The sequence below is a fragment of the Physella acuta genome, unplaced genomic scaffold (assembly GCF_028476545.2).
Source record: "Physella acuta isolate Inbredline_101_S28 unplaced genomic scaffold, ASM2847654v3 ptg000032l, whole genome shotgun sequence".
NCBI lineage: Eukaryota > Metazoa > Mollusca > Gastropoda > Physidae > Physella > Physella acuta.
Window position 1 is genome coordinate 406,149 of NW_026731552.1, and position 13,470 is coordinate 419,618.

Consider the following 13,470-nt stretch of genomic DNA (forward strand, 5'->3'; position numbering starts at 1 on the left):
AATTTTCCCGGACATGGCGAGTTTTTTTGTGACACCCCTAGGCGTTTACCTACCACCTCACAAAATATCAAGTATATATAAATATATTTATCCCTTATATTATATATATATATATATATATATATATATATATATATATATATATATATATATATATATATATATATATATATATATGTATTCGAACATATATATGTACATTTATATACATACGTATATATATATATATATATATATATATATATATATATATATATATATATATATATATATATATATATATACCACCTCACAAAATATCAAGTATATATAAATATATTTATCCCTTATATTATATATATATATATATATATATATATATATATATATATATAGGCACTGATATTCCTCCACTCTATTACCTCTGCATCACCCTAACTATTCACTTCTCACTTATCCCATCCTTCCATCATCACCTACCTCCACAACTCCCAATATTACCCGTTGCATCCTTCACCAAACAGTTATCTACCCTGTCTATTCACCTGACCTATAGACAAAACACAACCCAACAGACGACTGGATGTCTATACATACATCTTACATGGCCATCGTATCTGTTGAATAGAAAATCTGAAGAAAGCCTACAATAAACAACAAACATATTTCATAACCCGGAATCTTGAATAATTAATTCATCATACATCGATCAAAACACGCAGTGCAGCTTGTATTTCTTTAATATTAATATTTTATGTTGGCCTGTATTATTATTTCTGCTTGAAGCTCATATCATTGTTTCTGCTTGATGCTCATATCATTGTGTATATTTGTTGCTGCTCATATCATTGTGTCTGTTTGATGCTTCTATCATTGTGTCTGTCTGCTTGATGCTTCTATCATTGTGTCTGTTAGATGCTCGTATAATTGTGTCTGTTTGATGCTCATGTGTCTGTTTGATGCTCATATCATTGTGTCAGTTTGATGCTCATATCATTGTGTCTGTTTGATGCTCATATCATTGTGTATATATGTTGGTGCTAATATCATAGTGTATATTTGATGGTGCCTATATTATTGTGTCTGCTTGATGCTATATATCATTGTGTCTGCTTGATGCTCATATCATTGTAAATGTTGACAGAGAGTTTTTACTGAGCTGATGCCATTGTTATTCAGTTGCTGTTGTGCTTTGTGTATGGTAGGGGTAGGGTGAAGTTGGATAAATCTCTACCACTTTTTGTTGAGTTTTTTCCAAAATTGAACATCTTCTAATTCTCGGTTGTACAAAATTTCGATGACAATCCACATGAGTTATGTTTATATCATTTTCAACTCAGTAACAACTGTGTCAACACATCACAAATTATCATGGTTCAATTGTTGAAGTGATACATTTAAGGATATTTTTTGTCATCAATTATTCAGTTTGTCAAAAGATAATCTACAAAAAATATTTTAAAAATACAAACATCGTTTTTTAATCTCATTTCACACAGTAAAATACAGTACACATGCTGCCCTCTCTCTCTCTCTCTCTCTCTCTCTCTCTCCACCCCATGCGAATGGCTATCTCTGATTCTGTCATTGATCGGATCACTGAGTGACTCATTGATATAATAGCACTTCCTGTGTAGATCACATGACTAATTCAATGATCATAAGCCTATACAATTCGACTCCGACTCGGGGTATTTTAAATCTATAATCAGGAGCAACGAACGAAATTTCATCCTAATTTCCGCCATTTTGAAAAAAACAATTTAGCCTACATCTCACTACAAATCGCACAGGAATTAAAAACATTTCTTTGATTTAACACAGATCTACTAGGCTACTCTGTGTAGTAATTACAGCATTTACATTAGTAGTAGCCTGTCTAATAAAATATAGCCTAATCCAAATAATGCCGCCTAAAAGAATGTTTGAAAAATAGGCCCCTATAGGGCATAGGGCCCTACAGAAGAGGAGGTAGGACATTTTAATTTTAATTAATTAGAATATTTAGGCCCTCAAGAATACTATTGCAATTTAATTGATTAGTTACTAGAGAGTAGAGGAAAGTTTACTTGCTTTATATTTGCAACGTGACTACTTGGAAGAAGATTTTTACTCCCCCCCCCCCCCCCCCAACCGCTATCTCGCCAGCAGAGTAATGCAAAATGCAATTAGTCTACCTAAATTTGACTAAATAGTTGGGCTATGGACTTGATTTATTCTATTGTAGCAGCACCATGGGATCAAAATACGCTTTTAGCCTTATTACTCTGACAAAACTATCTGTACAGTCTGGTCGAGCAGTTGCACTTTAGAAGCGTAGTTAAAGTATAGTAGGCCTATACTATAACTGCCCTATAGGCCCTACTTTAAATTTGTTACCGCAAGAAAAGGGCCTATTTTACTATTTACTATTACTAGTTAGAATTAAATTGAATTGAAATATTTGTTTTTCTTTATAGTTTATAGTGAATGCATGATAATGAGCATTATTCAAGCTGCTGTTATATTTAGGCTTAATAGTATACTCTATAGCTTAGGCTATATACTATAGACTATATATTATATACCAATATTGTGGATAAAACTTAGAGCATGTAAGCATACACAATAATAATATTCATTAGACTTATAGTAACTAAGACTCGTACTATTTAGTACTACTTTAATACTACCTTTAAACTATTAGGCATAATGAAATAATGATTAATGATTTCAGTGTTTTCCGCACTCAAGAGGAAAGAGGCTGTAGGGAACTTAGAGACTAAACCTTGCCAGCATACTGGATTTCTGGTGATGACATTAGCAGCAGATAGTATGCGGCTCAATTAATACTAACAACAATTGATTTTAATAATTAGTGGTAAGCTCTTTTTTAAAATAATATATTATAACATGGTATCGCAAAGGTTCAGGTTGTCCAATAAATGGTAATTAGAGTCAGGGTTAGAAAGACATAGAAATTGAAATAAATAGAATTTAATGTGTTCATTCCCAAAGTTACTATTTAAAATTTTTTAGGCCTGCTTTTTACAGCTGAATAATAAAATCACTATACTTATCCACTATATTATGTTTAAATAAAGTGAGTTTAGATCAGTCGAGTAAATAAAATAAATTTAATAACAAGACATAGGCCTAACTAAAATTTACAATGAATATATATATATATATATGTGTGTGTATATATATATATATATATATATATATATATATATATATATATATATATATATATATATATATATAATTTTATTGCTATTTTATAAAAGTATGTAAATCACAGAACAAACATTACTTTGTATTGTGTCTACAACTTAACAAAAATGCTACTACTTTGATGGATTGCACTAAATAGGGGTTAGCTTTAATAATTGGTGAGATATTCTTGCTAATCTATGTGTAAATTGCTTTTCAGGACTATGAGTGTGTGTTTGGCCATCCAGATTTCATAACTACAACTGATGTTCAATTACAAGGGATATTAATCAGTCTCTGTGGACTATACACTGTGCCTAGCTTCATCCCCAGGTAACTGTACTGAAGGCATAATCCATTATTTAAAGTAATTATTATAGCAAGAGATAGCATTATATTTTGAAATAAATATAATGGATTTTAAACCAAAATATTGTATTAATTATTGTCTTTTCTTAAATTCTAATAAATCAGTGAGTTGTACAACATAGCGGGTATTATATTTAAATGATAATTGAAACACATATTGTTGTAGACCTCAAAACTATGTACTTATCTAATGTAATTAATATACTTAAACAGTTTTATTGAAGCATATTATTTCATATTTTACCACACAGAGACTGATGTGTAAGCTTAAAGTAAAGACATCAAATCAAAGTATCAGCAATCAAGAGGGTAAATATTGATAGTCTACTTCATTAATCTTTTAATATGAATGAACAAAATTTTAAATCTATAATTATCTTTGCTGATCAATTTTGTTTCTTGTTATTCATCATGTTCAGTGCTTTATTTTTTCAAAGTAATTAGTTATAGTAAAGAAATAGTAGAGATAGTAATATTAATTTGTACTTTATTTCTCTTGTTAGTTCCACAAAAGAATGTATCATAATATTTTGCCTTTATTTCATTTACAGAAAAACATTCAAAATCATATTGTGATACACAAATCAAGCAAGTCTATGACAAAGGCTTATGATACAGCCAAGAAAAAGCTGGATATTTGATTGGAAGGGTGGCACTAAAAAGATGGGTTATCACTAGGGAAACAAGCTCGGAATACAGTTCACTGTTGGGACATCAAGCCAAATACTTCTAAACTTATTTGAATCATTTTTGCTGTTTATTATAATTCATCCAATTGTCTTATTAAATATATAAATTTATATATATACACAATTCCTAATATAGAATTTCTAAAAATGTTTTATTATAATATTTAAAAATGAAACAAACATGTTCCCAGAACACAGCCACATAATGTCAACATGTTCCCAGAACACACAAAATGGCAACATGTTCCCAGAACACACAAAATGGCAACATGTTCCCAGAACACAGCCAAATAATGTCAACATGTTCCATGAACTCACAAAATGGCATTATGTGCCCAGAACACACAAAATGACAACATGTTCCCAGAACACACAAAATGTCATTATGTGCCCAGAAAACACAAAATGGCAACATGTTCCCAGCACACACAAAATGGCAACATGTTCCCAGAACACAGCCAAATAATGTCAACATGTTCACAGAACACACAAAATGGCATTATGTGCCCAGAACACACAAAATGACAACATGTTCCCAGAACACACAAAATGTCATTATGTGCCCAGAAAACACAAAATGGCAACATGTTCCCAGAACACACAAAATGGCAACATGTTCCCAGAACACAGCCAAATAATGTCAACATGTTCACAGAACACACAAAATGGCATTATGTGCCCAGAACACACAAAATGACAACATGTTCCCAGAACACACAAAATGTCATTATGTGCCCAGAAAACACAAAATGGCAACATGTTCCCAGAACACACAAAATGACAACATGTGCCAAGAACACAAAAAATGACAACATGTGCCGAGAACAATTATCTTTACTGTGGTGGATACAGCCAATAAAATAGGGTAACCTTCACTATATGCAATTTGTAGTTTTCAATGCCTGTCCCATGCATATTATTTAGCCTAGTGTTTTGGGCCTTGCTTCATTTACTCAATAAATTATATAGGCATGAGAATTTTCATTTTAATCTGCAAAAGCTACATTCTGTACATTATTATTTTCAAACTACATCATATATTTTTCTCTTCTCTGATAAAAAATATTCCTCATATTGTTTGTGTCAAGTATTTCATTTTTATCTATGCAATATTATATTCCTATTTTATAATAATTACTTTTATACAAATTCTTTTGAAAACTGTTCTTTATTGATTTGTATCATTTTCTTTATTTCTGAAAAATAAAACTTTGTTTGGGAATCCTTTTTTTGTTTCTGTACAAATTAATAAACATAAATACCTACCAGGCTTAATATCCAGCAACATTAAACAATTAAGTAGGGCCTATTGTTAGTAATGGTAAATTTTATACTAATTAATGTGATTTCTCCTGGCCACCTTGTTCTGAATACCTTCAACTGTGTCAATGTTGCTACCAACTCCAATAATTAAAACTGAAGCCATTTACTATGAAGTAAAACTTGGGTGTAATCCAAATCCACCCAGTTGCCGGGGGCAAGGTACCAAACATGATGTCCAGTAGAGGGTTAAGAAAGTATCATTATTAAATCGCTATTAAACCCCTCCTCGCCTACGCCATTGCTTGTATGCATATGGACGTTATCGGAATTTACTGTATTGCTTATAAGTCGAAAATGCGAAAAAGACACGTTTAACATTACTAGTTTGAAGAATAACATTCATGTTAGCCGAAACAGGTGTATTCTAAAGTTGTTTAAATTCATTTTATTGTTCATTACGATTATATTGTCGTAAAATATAGGCCTGTTTAAAAAAAAGCATAACTAAAAAGTGTTTTAATGCATTTTCTTCTTACAAAAGCCTCACATGCATGATATCATTAACTTTACGGCAAATTAAACCCTTGAAGAAGCCCCATCAACCATTCAATTATTACGATGGACAACAAATAAAACGCCCGCATCAAGGTACAGTCCTTATGCTATCGACATTAGCTCAACCCTGGCAACTAACGTGTCCCAAAACCAAGAATTGAAATCTTGACCCATTATTCTGATTAATTAGTGGCTAAACATCTTTAGGCATCTAAAAACGTTAGTTTTTAATCTAGTGTACTAAAAAAGGAACAACATAAAGCTTTATGCCGCCTTAAAAACCCAATCCCATGTTACGCAAGGCGTCGATAGAGAAAGAATAAGGCTTTGAGTTAGAACAGGCAAGGGCTTAGATAACTGCCAAAATACCTAATCTGTAGACCTCACAAGTCTAGACGATATATTTGTGCCTCTGTTTTTAGACTTTCAGAACAAATAGGCCTACATGTGATGTGGTCAGTAGGCACATAAAAGAGAAAAGTAGTTTTAATCTAGAGACTTCAAACATTTCTGAAGGACCGAATTTGAACTTGTAGGCCGTGGTGTCGATGCCAAAGTTTAGCGTCGTCCGCAAAGATAAGATATCGTTATATCATCTCTATGCCCATATTGTGACAGATATTTACAAATGTGTCTAATATAGGACAGAATACATAGCTACTCAACAGAGATAAGCGCAATCACTTGTCCACGACTTAAGAAACCACTGTACTGCAAAACCCACCTAAATGGAAAATGTCTTAGATCTGTGTTTACAAATGTGTACCTCGTCGCGAGTTAGGACCTGTAGGTAGTCTGTTACTACTCTATATCTAAAAACAATAAAAAGATAACGTGAATTTTACTTGTTCAATTTTTTGGTTAACTGTAATTGTTGCATCTTGTTCAATTTTGTTAATATTGATTAACCTAAAGGGTTCAAATGTAACAAAGAAAATTGTGACTAAGTTTCCGGGTGCGGGTATGCGGACACTAGTTAAAGTATATATCTATTTATATTTATAGAAATGAAAGTATGTTTATCTGTTTGTCCTATATGAATTACTACATCTTTTTCATCGGCGGATCGCCATAAAACTTTGTGAACAGAGTTTTTTCCAGGAATCTATTCGGGGGGGGGGGGTGAAGCAGAGCCCCCACCCCCGAAGAAAGTCTATCGACTCCCCCCACCCCCGAACGAAACGGAATTTATATAGAAACAATATATACTTTTAACAGTGTCCGCACGACCCCCCCCCCGGAAAAATTTCGCCAGGGCGGCGCCCTAGCAGGAAGCAGAGACGTAGAAACCTATACCGGCGCCCGGGGCGAACTATCAATGTTGTGCCAACCCTTTTCAAACGCTGGCAAAAAGGCGCCCATCCCTACATACACTCCCCTATATAAAATAATTGTGGATATCAATAATGTATAAATCTGTTTTCTTAAATTTTACTGAAGAATGAGGATTTTTTTAAAAATTGTCTACCCATTTGGCGCCCCATTCGATCTGGGGTCTCTGACAGGAAGCAATGCAATTTTTCTCCATAAAAATAAAAGCCAGATGCAATTTGACACTGTTCGTACGAGAGTCATAAAATTTTGGGGAGTTGGTGAAAAGGGTTTCAAGAAAGAAAAAAATTCTTAAGTGTAATACTAGATTCAGCAGAGGCGTAGCGAGGGGGGCGGGGGGTACATATGTCCCCGGGCGCCAACCCTAGGCGACAAAATGGTTGGGAAAAATTTAAAAGCTCATTTTAGCTACAGTTTTGCATTATAAATATTTAAAAATTACGGGGGGGGGGGGGGTACGCCAAATTGAAAATTTGTCCCCAGGCGCTAGGAATGGTGCTACGCCTCTGAGATTCAGTGATAAAACTACACCAGGTTCATCCGCCAGCTCCCCGGCGGTTGAGTGGCCCAGAGCGGTCGAGACCCACCTTGGGCGACACTACGGTTTAGATGGGCTACTATAAATGTTCACTAAGTAGAATAATGAGCGCCCGCCGGCGCCCTGGCAGTTGGCGACATCGAGCGCCCCGGGCTCTACCGAGAGTGCCTCTTTAAAGAGCACCCTACAATAGGGACACGGTGGCACACGATATTTTATAATTAAACCGAATTAGGGGCGCCCCTGCGGAAGTATAACCAGTGGCTCCCCGGAGCGCCAAGGGATGCGTCTCTAACACATGGGCGGTCGTCAATGTGTGTTCTACCTCACTATTACAGAGGTTGATTAACGTACACTCAAGGCTTTCATACAGTGAGCCTTGGTGCGTCTAGGCGGCAGTGTGGACAAACCCGCGCCCCAAAAACGAATATGTGGGTTTGTTTGTTGAAGCATTACCAAAGATTTCATTCGTTTGTCATTCAAATTTGAGAAGCTAATGCTAATACCCCTGTGGTGGTTTCTGCCAAAAAAAAATTCGATTTGGTGGCGCCCCGGCAGGGTTCTATTTAGCTCCCCGGGTTTTCCCGTGAGTACTATGGTACCTTTGTTCGTTTTAATAATTGCGAAACGCTATGAATATGATGGACTACTATAATCGCTCACTATACCGAGTGAGGCGCCTTCCTACCTAGGCCCACCTACCTACATACCTAACTCCCTGCCTACGTACCTACCTATCTACTAACCTGCCTGCGCTGCTGCCTGCCTACCTACTTTCCTACCTACCGTTATTCCTGCCAAACTGCTTTCCCTCCACCCCGCCTGTCTACCCACCTCACATCCTACTTACACACACACATATCTTCGTATGTATATATGTATGTGTTAGTGTGCTCTAAGACTATGTATTTTTACATTTTTGTTGTTACGAAGAACTATTCAGTATAAACGAGTTTCCTTTCTTTTCTTTTTTTTTTTGACGTTGTAACTGCCGCTAAAATATTCTTTTTTTGTATGTGTGCATAAAATAGTGTAGGTTTATTAACAAAAGTAAATTTTAGTATGTATTTAAGTGTATATAATCATTTTCTTCAAGCCAATGTGTTCTTAAATTTAAAAACCCATGAAACTCGATAGCCAAAGATTTAGAATGCGAATAATTGCTATTTAACCAGAAACACCTTTACTAATTATTGTAATAAATTTTTTAAAATCAATATACAAAGAGATAGATTGTTTTCTTATATAATTAATTTAAAAAGTCAACTGTATTTCATAACGAAAATTAACACAAAATACATTCGAATAGAAACTGTCAAGGGAGCCTACTCTTATATTTGTAGGAATAATAGTTTTTATTTAGAGTTTTTTTATTATTAGAAGAAGAGTTAATCATGCAGGTTCTATAAAAGATTACCTTGCATTTAAAAAAAAGATATTCGATAGGTTTAGAATGAGAAATAGTCAAAATTATTTATTATATTCATTAGTTGTTTTTTTAAATAATATAGTACAAAGACCTGTTTTAATTATTTTAAAAAAATCTTATTTTAATTAATAAATTATAAATGAAGATCGAGGATCTATATTTTTTAAAAATAGTTAAACTGTCCCTAAGCAATTTTATCAATCGCTGAGAAATTAAGAATTAATAATTACGCTTTATTAATTAAACGAGTTGAATTACTTCCGTTTTGATAAACTCTCTCTCTCTCTCTTTAACTACTAACGCTTTATCATTGAGTTTCTCGAGAGAAAAATACAGGAGAGCGGTAGTTATCATTGACTCTGTCATTGATAATTTCATTGAGTCTTTCATAGAAAATAGTGTTTGATCGGCTGCTCTCTCTCTCTCTCTCTCTCTCTCTCTCTCTCTCTCTCTCTATATATATATATATATATATATATATATATATATATATTATATACATATGTGTGGTTGTGTGCATGTGTGTATGTGTGTATGCGCCTATGTTGTGAGTTTGCCTGTATGTTTGATTGTGTATGTGAGAGTGAGTATGTAGGCCTACTTATGTTCGAGAACAAACTAGTGTATAATAAACCGGTGTGGCAAGTAAGAAAAGCGTACGGCTAAGTACCCAGTGCAATTGAGCTCAAATCCCCGTCCTAATTAGTTTTGTTTCGCCAAGCACCCGAAACCCTCTCATCTTTAAAGAGCGCCTAACTCGCCGTAAGTAGGCGACCTCGAGTACTGCACTCGCCACACAGACACACGTAGACTCTACTTCACCTGCCAAGTCGAGTTTCAGGTTCCCGGAATGTAATTTCCCTACATTACACATTGTGATTCCAGTAACGCAACATGAGAATCGCTGAAAGATGTATCCCCTCCCACTCCCTTTCATCATCCCCTCCCCCGTGGAGCTGATAATAGGGCCCACACTTTTTTTTTTCATAGCCATTACCCAGATTGTGTTATGAAAAAAAAGTCACAATTTTTTTTATGACTTTCAGCAAAGTTTCCGTTACCTGCTGGGTCAGAGACTAAAGGATAAACACAGGTAGATGGATTTTCCGGCTCCACGGTAGCACGTGAGCCGGCTCCACGCAGCCACGTGAGTTCGCTCCACACAACCACACAACCACGTGTGGTTAATGTCCACTCAAGGTGTTATCGTTTAATAGACAGACCCGGCTGTATCACAGTGGAGGTGTGGGGTGGGGGAGGGGAGGGGCTGGGGTGTAATAAAAAAATGTCTCTTTCGGTTAGACAAAAAATAATCTCCATCAAAAGTGTCTAAAGCTGTTAAAGTTATGGTTCACGTGACAGAGTGCTGCTTGCCTTAACGTCTCGAGTTCGGTTCCTCTACTCAAGGTCCTGAGTCCACTCAGCTTTTATGGGTACCTGAATTGCGTTGGAGAAAGTGACGGCGGCTTTTTATGCGCTCAGTAAAGAAAAAGTTGAACTCAAGCCTCAAACGATAATTTACTTTAAAAAAGAAAAGTTTGAACTTTTTTTTGGTCGAAATCAAACTTAGCTTATTTATCAAAAAAAATTCTGCTGCAATACTGTAATGCCTTTGTAGTACAGTGCTATAGGTAAAGTTAAAATATCAATTTTATTTTTTTATACAGGCGAAACAAAGTATTTATTTTACATTTCACTCTTGCCATTGAACATGTGAACTTAATTGCTTTAAAATAGCTATTTTAAAATTTCAATTCTTTAAGTATCAGTTTAGTTTTTTTTTTTAGTTTTTTATTTCGACTATTTTCGAATTTAACAAAAGCAAAATTCGATTAAACTTATCTACTGTATGAAAGTTAGAAAGAAAATGTTAAATTAAATGTAGTTACTTTACATTCTATAAAATTAACAAAGAAAATGTTAAATTAAGTGAAGCTGATGTACACTGTATGAAGTTAACAAAGAGCCGGTTCGATACGAATGTTAACAAATGTATCGGCCCAGAACGCTAACAGCATCTGACATAGATTTTTTAAAACTCTACCTCCTGCCTTGGTGAACTGCAGCGTAAGGGGAGCGAAGCAGCGCAGGAAAAATTGAGTCGGCGTGCGGCGCACGCGATGGAGTGAAGTTTCTTTGAAGAGTACTCACTAGCGTTATTCAAGGGTAGAAATTGACGAGTGGGGGTGTTACGGTGGTATTTTTTTTGGCAAGGTTTCGATATTTGGAATTTCTTCAACTAATCGGAACTGTTGTTATTTCTTCCGTACATTTTTAAATGTCGGATTGGATTTTTTAAATTTTTAATTTAAAGTGCCAAGATTTTTAACTATATCGTCGAAAACGCTTAACAGCAAGTTTACGGTAAGTGAAAGTTGAAGTAAACTATGTGTATGTTACATCACGTACGCTTACATTTGTCACGTGGTTATGAAAAAAATATGACTTCATCACGTGGTATAAATCTTTATTCCTGTAGTGATTTAAATTTCCAGTATTTTAGTTTGACAAATACAGATTAAGAAATCGATGTGTGTTTCAACTTTTGGCAACATAGAATATCAGACAGCTGTTTCTCTGGCTGGCTATTAAAGAAACAGCGCGACTACTGTTGTTTCACTCAACAGACGGGGAGGGGGGAGTTGCGTCGGGTCGGTAATTATAACTTCTGGAATTTCCGAAAAGTTTTTTTTTCTCAAGCTCCATTGGGTATAGTCGTAAATTGTGGAAGTGCTGGCTTTGTCTGGAGTCACGTACTCGTGGGGGTGGTGTATGGTGGTGTGTGGTGGTGTATGGTGGTGTATGGTGGTGTATGGTGGTGTATGGTGTTGTATGGTGGTGTATGGTGGTGTATGGAGCTATATGGTGCTGTATGGTGGTGTATGGTGGTGTATGGCGGTGTATGGTGGTGTATGGTGGTGTATGGTGGTGTATGGTGGTGTATGGTGGTGTATGGTGAAGTATGGTGGTGTATGGTGGTGTATGGTGGTGCATGGTGGTGTATGGTGGTGTATGGTTCTATATGGTGGTGTATGTTGGTGTATGGTGGTGTATGGCGGTATATGGTGCTGTATGGTGGTGTATGGTGGTGTACGGTGGTGTATGGCGGTGTATGGTGGTGTATGATCTGACACATTTCTCACACGCTCCTGTAATGTTAAGAATTGTACGCGTGAGTACGTAGGAGGGGGGCACTAATTAGTCTTTGTGTAGTGTTCAATTGCGTGTTTATGTCTGTGTTTTTGTGTGTATTTATTTGATCGGGTATTGATGTGTTTTTATGTATTTGTTTGATTGGATATTGCGGTATTTGTATGTATTTGTTTGATTGGGTATTGATGTATTTGTGAATTTGTTTAATTGGGTATTGATGTGTTTGTGTGTGTGTGTGTGTGTTGTACATTACTTGAATAACTATCTGTTAAAATAAACTTTCAAGTGTGTTTATTTAGCTAATGTTTTGGCTGTATACGTGAGTGTGTGTATTTCTGCTCTAGTGTAGGTGTGTGCCTGTGTCAGAGCTAAGAGCTTTTGTTCAAGGTAGTGTGTTAGTGTGTTTTCGTGTGAGTGATGTTGTGAGCGTGTGTGTGTACGTGTATTTGGTAGGCCAAAGCAACACACTGCATGGCCTTGTGTTTAATTAAGTACATATGTGGGTCGGTCGCTGTGTGAATATGTGTCTGTGTGTCTGTATGTTTGTCAGTGTGTACGAGTGAGGGTCTGTGGATCTAAGTGTTTGTCTATGTATTCGTGTGGGTCTGTCTATGTGTGTATCTGTGGGTATATGTGGGTCTGTCTGTGTATGTGGGTCTGTATGTGTACGTATCTGTCTGTGTATACGTATGTGTGTGAGTGTGCACGGGTGTCTTAGAGAGTCGGTGTGTATGTGTGTGGGTCGTATGTATATGTGTGTGGGTCTGTATGTGTATGTGTGTGGGTCTGTATGTGCGTGCGTGTGTACGTGCGCGTGTGCCTGTATTTAACTCACGTGTTTCGAGGCAGCTGCGTTTTGTTTATGTTGATGATGGTGTTGTATCGAGAGTTTATCAACCTCCACCCTGCCCCCGCCACCGCTTACCCTGTGACCTGACTACAACTTTCTACCTGCTCACACTTTACCT

General features: G+C 35.8%; 1 long non-coding RNA gene across 1 annotated transcript; it reads left to right on the forward strand.

Annotated features, from left to right (window-relative positions):
- Nucleotides 1-1,703: 1,703 nt before the first annotated feature.
- LOC131941796 (uncharacterized) lies at nucleotides 1,704-5,457 on the forward strand. The gene is made up of 5 exons (XR_009386680.1): nucleotides 1,704-1,950; nucleotides 2,696-2,839; nucleotides 3,395-3,507; nucleotides 3,795-3,852; nucleotides 4,095-5,457. It is a non-coding gene; the product is annotated as an uncharacterized LOC131941796 (long non-coding RNA).
- The last annotated feature ends 8,013 nt before the right edge of the window (nucleotides 5,458-13,470 follow it).